Source organism: Motacilla alba, chromosome 24 (assembly GCF_015832195.1).
Source record: "Motacilla alba alba isolate MOTALB_02 chromosome 24, Motacilla_alba_V1.0_pri, whole genome shotgun sequence".
Classification (NCBI taxonomy): Eukaryota; Metazoa; Chordata; class Aves; order Passeriformes; family Motacillidae; genus Motacilla; species Motacilla alba.
The window spans coordinates 4,547,373-4,556,483 of NC_052039.1; the positions used below are offsets into that span (position 1 = coordinate 4,547,373).

At 47.9% G+C, this 9,111-nt stretch overlaps 1 long non-coding RNA gene across 1 annotated transcript; it reads left to right on the forward strand.

Annotated features, from left to right (window-relative positions):
- Positions 1-3,002: 3,002 nt before the first annotated feature.
- Positions 3,003-6,540, forward strand: LOC119711378. The gene is made up of 3 exons (XR_005259717.1): positions 3,003-3,331; positions 5,654-5,750; positions 6,426-6,540. It is a non-coding gene; the product is annotated as an uncharacterized LOC119711378 (long non-coding RNA).
- The last annotated feature ends 2,571 nt before the right edge of the window (positions 6,541-9,111 follow it).

Consider the following 9,111-nt stretch of genomic DNA (forward strand, 5'->3'; position numbering starts at 1 on the left):
ATGTTGGTTTTTTGGGTAAATTTTTCATCATTCTCCTTTCCCTCATTTGCTGCTGCCTTTTTGCATCTATGGAATGCTGCTCATTGCTAAATCATTACCAGAATTTAAAAGGGAGGGGTGGACTTGCTGCTCAAAACAGAGGGGAAAACACAAAAAAAAATTAAAGGTGCTTTAGTCAAAAACTTGGTAAATATTCAGCTCTTTTTTTTTTTAAGATAAGGGTTTTTGTGAAATCAGTTGATAACATCTTCATCTAAATCCATTTATTATCTCCTATTTGAAAAGCACTTAGCTCAACAGGGCTTTGTGCCTTCACTGAGGTTTCCAGGTATCATCAGATCAAGAATCTTCAGTTAAGCATGGATAAAACATAACAATGTTTGTTATTTTCTCTCTCCAAAAAGAAAGAAAATAACTTGAGGCATCTGACACTGGTGGTGTAGACGAAGCCAATTGGGAGGCTTTTCATTTCATATTTTGGCACTGAATTTTATTCTTTTTTGAGTCCTTTTTGTCTTGACATTCCACAGGTTTTGGAGGTGTTGGGCTGACCTCAGCCTAGATCTCTGCAAATAATCAGATTTTGAGTTTCAGGGTTTGCTAACGAGTCCTGGATTTGTGGTTTGGGTTCCCAACATCAGGAATTCAGCCAAAGGATGGGTTTCCACTTGTGCGTGCCATTCTTTGGAGCACAGAGGCCTCTCCCAAGGACAGCACCACGGACCAGCTGCCAGGAGGCAAAAAGAGCTGGGCACAGGAGATGGAGCTGCTGGAGGGCACTGCCCCTGCAAACCCGCTTTAATTGCCCTGGCTAGTCTGGTGTGCCAGCCTTGGAGCGAGAATGGTGGAATAATCTGCAGGATAATCCCTTCTTGCAGGAATCTCAGCATCACCTCAGTGACTGGTACCCAGAGGCTGCTTCTGGCTCAAGAACTGACCTCAATCAGAGAGCGGGGCGAAAGCAGGAAAGCAAATTATCTCCCTGCTTCCACAGTTTGCTCCCGAAGGACTCCAGAACCTTGCATAAACAAAAACTAATTATAATACACACACACACACACACAAAATTTAGTAAAAACTCAAAGCTGTGCTCGCAGGCTGAACAAAAAGGAAGCTGGAAGAGTGAATGTCACAGTGCCATCTACTGACGCCAGCCCCGAGCCTGGAGGGAGAACACCCAACTGCAGGGGGGAGAAATAAATAAATAAGGCTGGGAGTCTTGGAAGGATTATGTTTAAAGGAAGGAGATGACTGCTAATTAATGTGACAAGAGAGAAAGCCTCACCTACTGACAGGTTATTCATCCCACAAGTGTTAGAATCCTCCTCAGCGATGTCTGCTCCTGTAATTCCTGGAGAAAGGCTCGTGCTGGAGGAACAGCTGACCAGAACCCTCAGTGCCAGCTCCCATCTTTCTATTTTGTCTTGATGAGCTTTACACCAGAGGAGAATTACAGCCTGCTCTGTGGCAAGCAATTTGAAGGCATAAAGGAATGCAATTGTGGAATAAAACCCGCTCTGTGTGCTGTGAGATAACTTCACCTGACACAGAAAATGAGCGGTAACTCGGAGGCAGGTAGGAGCAACATGTAATCCAGTTGACATAAATGAAAAGATGATATTGGCAGAAAATTGGGCTGCATGTGAGTATAAAGGCTGTTGAATAACAGGGAATGGAAAATGACATGCTCAGCAGCAGCGAGGGAAAGATGAAAGGAGCTCAGAAAACATTTGTACGGGAGAAGCCAAGCACGAGTCAACAAAGGCTGGAATTCTCTGCTCCTCGAAGCAGAGCTGAGTGCTGCAGCTTCAGCCCTACCTGTGCTCAGGCCTGGCAAGTGCTAAAGTGTCACAACAATTAGAGTTTGTTCTCTGGTTGCTAATGTGCCAGCTGAAGTGGAGGCTGAGATGTTCAGCAAAACCATTACTAAGCAAAACGAGGCATCATCATCCTCTGTGTCACTGTCAGTGATTCCGAGGTAAGAATGAAATGAAGGGCGAGCAGAGAGTGATTGGGGATGGAGAGGCAGAGGGGAAAAAAAGTCAAGAGGTGAGGAGACTGCAGCGTGTTGATTGAAACAAAAAGTGTTCTGTGCATTGTGAAGGCTCGTGTCAAGTATGAGCATTCAGGAGGAGGGAGAAGTGAGCACCTGAGCTGGGCTTGCTGAGATTCACTCCAGGTATGTGGTGGCAGATGGAGCTGACATCCTGAGAGAGGCTAAGAGGTGAAAGCAATAATGAACAGCCTTCACAAGGTGAAAGCAGAAGAAATATTAGAGCTGTTACAGGAGAGCAAGCAGGAGATGCTCAGATTTATGAGTTCTTTTGGAGAGCAGCCATGGTTTGTCTTTATTTCCTAGTAACTGGTTCTTGATTTGAGCTTCGTCGGGTCATCAGATTGGTGCCATCAGCTCTGAAAGGTTTTCAGCCCTTCCTTTGGATCATCTAGCAGGCTCAAAATGAACATGTGGAGTGCAAGCACGATCTGCTTTTGGGGGAGCTGTCCTGAAAAGCAAAAGCAATGGAAAAAAGTAAGAAGAGAGAGAGGATTTTATTATGGCACCATCTGTCTCCTCGCTGTTAATATTTCTCTCCCCTCCTTGCAGCGATTCTGAGCACTGGGTTTAAGGATGATGTTGGAGGAGGGATGGCTCCAGAAGGGACCGTGGCCGTGGCTGTCCCTCCAAAAGCAGGGTCTGGCTGAAGGGCCCTGTGTGACATTGATCTCCAAAGTAACACACAGAGCAAGCCGTGGCTTGGAGGAGGGCCAGCGAGTGAATTCCAGCTTGGTGCTCCTTTTCTTGCTCTCATTCTCTTCTTCCTTGCTTTGCTTCATTTCAAGATTGCAATGAGAGTCCAGAGCTGTCTCAGGCAATGAGCAGCACCTGGGACAGGCTCCTGCTGGATGTCACAGCACCCTGGCAAGGGCTCTGCTCTCATGTTTTTCAGCTGACCCAGAGATTTCAAACAGCAGTTTCATTTTTCCTCTTTTTAATTTAATTGGAGAACGTAAAAGGAGCTTTTGACTTTTACTGGTGGAACCTGAGGAGGACTGAGGCAGTTTAAACTTGACAGACCTTAATCGTGCAGGGCACCCTTCTAAACTTTTGTTTACCTCCTGTGAGCAGCTGAAGGGAGGAGGGAAACAAGGGAAGAAAAGGAAAAAAAAAAAAAGAAAAAAGGCAGCTTTCAGTTACTAACCCCCTCGTGGTATTGAATTCTAACCGAGTACATGCAGCCCTGCCAGCCAGAAATGCCAAAAGGAGGAAAGCTGCTGAATCAGAGGAGAATCAGGACTGGGAGGATGGTAGGGAATATGAGAGTAGCACTAGGTGAGATCATTTGATAGACTTCTTGCTGGTTTGTGTTTGCAGATCATCTGGGAGCAAACTTCTTGGGTTTTGTTTTTTTTTATTATCATCGCTGGGTTTTGTTCCTAAATTATTTAGCAAATGTTTTCTGGGAGTCACTTGCAGCATGTAGATGAGTTATCCCTGGTCTAAGGAATAAGGTCTGCAGCTCTGAGCTGAGCTTGCAAGATGCCAAATCTGTGAGCACCCCGGGCTGGGTAAACGGGGAGTTCTGGGGTTCAAATCTTATTGACGGGGTGTAGAGTGGTCACTTCAGTCCTTGTTTCCCTTCTGCTCCCCCATGAGTGACTCTCGGGGGCTTTTCAAATCCCTCACGTGGAGGCTCCTGCCACCTCCCCAGAGCCACCCTGGCATGTTGTCCCTGCTGTGGGGGCTGGCAGCACGTGGCAGGTGATGGCCACCAAGGTCCACCGTGCTGGTTTGGGGCTCTTATCTGACCTTCAAGCCCCTGCCATGGCTCTGCAGTGTCCTTCTCCGTGGCTCCTTGGGGCAGGTTGTCCATCAGTCCCCAGCTGTGAGTTTGGGGATGATTTGGGAAGTCTGCTGGGACACTTGAAGGGTGTCCTTCCCTGCCAGGGAGGAGTGGCCCTGGATGGACAGGGTGGACAAACGGCCCCACCTTTGCAGGTGCCTGGGATGGAGCCCCTCCTGCTGTGGGCTGGTCCAGACCCCCAAATTCAGCAGGCAGTCCCTTCTCTTTTATTTCTCAAGCAGAGACATCTTTGACCCAATTGACATAATCCCCATGCTGGTGGGAGCTCCAAGCAAGTGTCCCTTTCCCTGAAGACCTTATTGGGGTGCCAACAAAGTCCAGTTGGATTTTGAGGCAGCAAGCAGCCCCTGTGGCACGTTTTCAGCTCATTTATTGTTTTGAAAAATGCCAGTCTGGTGGCATTATCAGGAAACTGAGGAGATACAGCAGGAATGGCTTTGCTGAGCGTGGTTTGCTACAGGAAGCTGTGCAGTCATCAGCTGATTAATGCCAATTTATTTAGAAATAGAGTCTGGCCACGGCTGTCTGCTTCTCCAAAAGATCCTGTTGTGTCCTTTCTCCACCACACTCGCTGGAGCATGTTTGCTAAAGTTGCTGCTGCATATGCTTGGGCAATAAAACATTTACAGCTATGTCAGAAATTGCTGCAGTAGGCAGTTTTCCTCATTAATTTGACCATTCTGGATGGGATTTCATGAGGTGTGAAGGCGTGCAGAGTCGTACCTGACACTACCCCTGCTCCTGCTTGCAATGCCAACCTCCTTAAGGAAAAATGAAATCAGAAGGGGATGTCTGGGGGGAAATGGAAGTGGCAGCTCCACATCCAGGGATCAGCCAGAGAATCATGGAATATCCTGAGCTGGGAGGGATCCACAAGGATCACCCATGTCCTGCTCCTGGAAATTTACTCTGATTGTTCTTTGCTTCTTCTTGCCCAAGACTATGGAGACTTTAAAATACCTCCGGGAGCCTGCAGGGAGAAACGGGCTATAAAAATATAACAATAATGATTTCTTTCTCCCACCTCCATCTGAGGAATCTCCGAGCGTGTTTCAAATATCAAAGAGCAAGAAACCCATTGTGGTGCTGTCCCCCGGGTAAAGGTGGGAACAGGAGGCCCTGAGAGGTAGAAGGAATTGTACAAGGCTAAATGGAAAGCCAGTAGCAGATCAGGAGACAGACCTGAGGGCAGGCTTTGGGTTCTGACCCTTTTTGTGGGAGTAGTCCCCATTTTGGGGAGAATTTTTAAAAAATCTGTGCCCAAACACTTCATATCTGCTCAAGATTTGGATGTTTCCTGCAGAAAGAAGGCTTCTCTTCCATTTAAAAAGTGATGCCTGCACTAAAATATAACTACCACAGTGACAAATCAAAGAATGCTCTGCTCCATCCTCTGTCCCAGAGCTATACCTCAGCCTGAGTCTCCTGGAAATATTAAGACAGATGATGGATAGGGACAGGTCAAAGCAGAGAAGATCTGGAATTATTCTTTTCATATTCCAAAAGAATGAGCTCATGTTATTCCTCACTTTCAAATTTGCCCCAATTTATGGGGTAGATAAGGCTGGAATTTTGAAGGGCAGCATCACAAATTGCTTTTCTTATTGATCGAGCTTTTAATGTGCCAACAATGAAAACAATAAAACTTGCATTTAAAAACAAACATTTCTAGCACAGGAGCTGCATTAAAATGACACAAATTGCTTTTGTGGGCTGAATTTAACAGAACACCCATGAGGTTCCACTTAAAAACAACAAGCCAACAAAAATCAAATTGCATTGTTTTACAGGCAAACAAAATGGTGAGCACGCCTTGGGCTACGTTTTCAGCGTGTTTTCTTGGGAGATCAAAGCTTAAACCCCATTAACCCTTCAAATGTCAGCCTGGTGAGTTCCTTTCCTTTACCTCTGAGCTTCTGGTGCTGCCTTCAGCAGGGAGCCAGGGCTCTGCCTGGGTCTGCTGCTCTTCCTCCTCCTCGTTTCCCCCACCAGCATGTCCACGGAAGCACCACCTTGTAAGTGGGCAGAGTTCAAACAGCCCCTTTAGCCAGCCCACCTTGCTTCCCCATTTACTGGCTCCGAGATCTGGCCAGAAGCCAGCACTCGAATACATTTATTTTGGATTTTACCATTCCCTGTGATGCCTCCGGTTTTGGCTTTTCTATTTTTCACATTCTGTGCTGCTTTAGTGTGTGGGGCTGGCTTCACAACAGGGGATGCTGAGCTCTGCACAGAGCAGGGAGACAAAACAATTCCTGCTCCAGCTGGGCACCAAGGACAAATGATCCAAAGCTCAGCCCAGGAGCACAAACAGCGTGGGCTGGAGAGAGACAAACAAGCAGGATGGGAGTGCCTGGGCTAAAGCTGGAACGGGACAATGAACTGCAAGGTGCAAATGGAGCAGAACTGAGCCAAGGGAGAGACCCCGGGAGTGCTTGTGCATTTTGGGGCCATTTGGGTTCATCTTGGGTGCAGCCCTGGCTGGGCTCTTGTGCTGCCCAAGGTGCATCCATGGAGGCCTTTGAATAAATCCCTGATTTATTCTGTAAATCTCTGTTCTAGCTCAGCCATCGTTACCCCCCTGGCAAGTGGTGAATGAGGCTCTGTTGGCCAGCAGAGCCATTTTGGAGCAAATTAAGGTTTGTTGGGTGCTTGCTAAAGACCTCTTGGACATCAGCTATGTTGGTGATGGATAGCTGCTCGCTCATGATGAAGGAAAGCTGATTTATTTTGGGGGTTTGTCACCTGTTCCAACCACCACTGGGCATCTTACATGCTTCCTAAATAAATAAATGTCCACAAGATGCCACTTCCTGAGGGTTTGCTGCTTTCTAGAGGATAAAAAAATGAATATTTTGCACAAATATTCCTGTTCTACGTGGTGGGCCAGATCCTAATCTGCCTTCACCCTCATTTCCCTGCTCTGCTGGGACCTTGCCTCTTGTGTAAATACGAAAAACCTTCCAAGCATTGTTCATTCCAAATATCTGTGAGTCCACACACATCACAAAGCTCAGGAAGACAGAGCAGGTGCAGCACTTGGGGACTGGTTTGGGAGCATGGGAAGGCTGGGGAGCAGGGAAAGGTTTGGGGAGCATGGAAACGTTGGGAGAGCAGCAGCTTGTTCCCCTTTTGGAACTGGTTGGGGGAAGCATGGAAAGGTTTGGGAAGCAGCAGCATTCTCCACTTTCTGGGGCTGGCTTGGAGGCATGGAAAGGTTTGGGGAGCAGCAGCATGTTCCCCCTTTTGGGACTGGTTTGAGAGCAGGGAAACATTTGGGATCATGGAAAGGTGGGGGAGAAGCAGCTTCTTCCCCTTCTGGGACTGGTTTGGAAGCATGGAATGGTTGGGGAGCATGGAAAGGTTGGGGAGCATGGAAAGGTCTGAGAACATGGAAAGGTTTTGGGAGCAAGGTTTGGGGAGCAGCAGCATTTCCCCCCTTTTGGGACTGGTTTGAGAGAAGGGAAAGGTTTGGGGAGCAGCAGCTTCTCCCCTCTGAATTCCTGGGAGCTGTAGGATTTATCCACCCCAGCCTGTGCTGATACTGAGAGTCCCATCGGATGCTGGAAGCGTTTGGAAACTTGCCAGCAGAAAGGGGTCAAAAGGGAGGATTTTTTTTGCATGAAATCCAGAAAAAAAAAAGTGCAGAAAGGAAGGGGAAGAAGGAGGCTGAAGTGAGGAGCTGTGGCAGAAGGTGGATGTGGCCCGGCTCACCCAGGAGCAAACTGCACTTCCCCTTGCAGGGCCCCCTGTGCACATGCCAGAACTGACTGCAGAAATGTGCAGCTCCAGTGCCAGCCCACAGCTGTGTGCAGCTGTGTCCAGCTGTGCCTCCCAGCCCCTCACAACTGGATTTTCACACAGGAACAGCCCCTTTCCAAAGGGCTCCCCCGGCTCGTTGCTGTGGAAAAGCCTGTTGTTAGCACAGCCTGTTTTGGGGAGGCTTTTACACCCCCAAATGACTCAGTTTGGGTTTTTTGTTCAGTCCCACACCCTCCTGCCCCCATCCCTTCAGGAATGCTTCACCCTTGCTCTTTCCAAAGAAAAATGAGAGCTCACCTCACTGTGCTTCCCTTCTGAAGGATCGGGATGTGAAGCCCCAAAGGGCAAGGACACAAACCTGACCTGTGACGAGGGACAGGACTGGGGGAACCGCTGGAGCTGTGTCAGGGAGGTTTTGTTGGGTTTTAGGACAAGATTCTTCCCCCAGAGGGTGTCAGGCACTGAGCTGCTCCCCTGGGAATGGGCGCCAAGGCTGCCAGAGCTGCAGGACAATGCTCTCAGGGCCGGGGTGGGATCTTTGGGATTGAGAAGAGCCAGGAGATGTTCTGGATGACCCTTGTGGGTCCCTTCTCACTCAGGATATTCTCTGATTCCATGAAATCACACCCCCAGGGGTGTGTCCTCCTAAACACCTGCAGGAACCCTCTCCCATGGGATGGCAGTGCCCGTTTCTCACCCTACAGTGCCCATGTTACATGGCAGAGTCCCTAAACCCCTAAATCTGTGCTGCAAACATCAGACACAGAACAAAATCTCCCTTTTCCCTAAATCTGTCCTACAAACTTCAGGCACAGAATAAAATCTCCCTTTTCACCCTTGATGTGCAGGTGCTTCACAACAAATGCCATAAACCCAAGGAAAATGAGAAGGAAGAAAAGAAGGAGAAGAAGATTTGAAAGGCTTTCATTATTTTAGAGGCTGGCTGATGCTTGGATTGGGTGATTTCAAAGGTCTTTTCCAAGCTGAATGATCCCATGAAGCTTGCTGGATAACATTAAAGGAGAATCTCTCACTCAGGAGCGGAAGGTACAGAAGTTTTGTTATTTTCACTCCTATTTTTACTTGATTCTAAATCCGTGAGGAGGAAAACTGCATTTTATCATGGGTGGGCAAAAAAAAAAAGAAAAAAAAAAGCCCAGCCTTTTCCACTGTCTTTATTTCTGGCAGTTTGGGGATATTTAGGAGTGGCAGAGGTTGTTATTGCATATAGGAAGGTTTTATTGCTTCCCCTTCGGTGCAGACTGGGTTGTGTCTGTCCCCTCAGTTTCCCCTTCTGCTACTGGGACGAGGAAATGAAGAGAAAGGAGGGAAACACCAAAAAAAGCAGCACTGGTTTCCCTTTCAGAACCTGCACATGTCCTTTGGGGGAGAGGGGAAACCAAAATGCATCTCCAGACAGCTGATTTTGCCTTCTCAGGCACGACTTGAGAGGAGCTGGGAGGGGACTGCCTGTGCCACCCTCTGC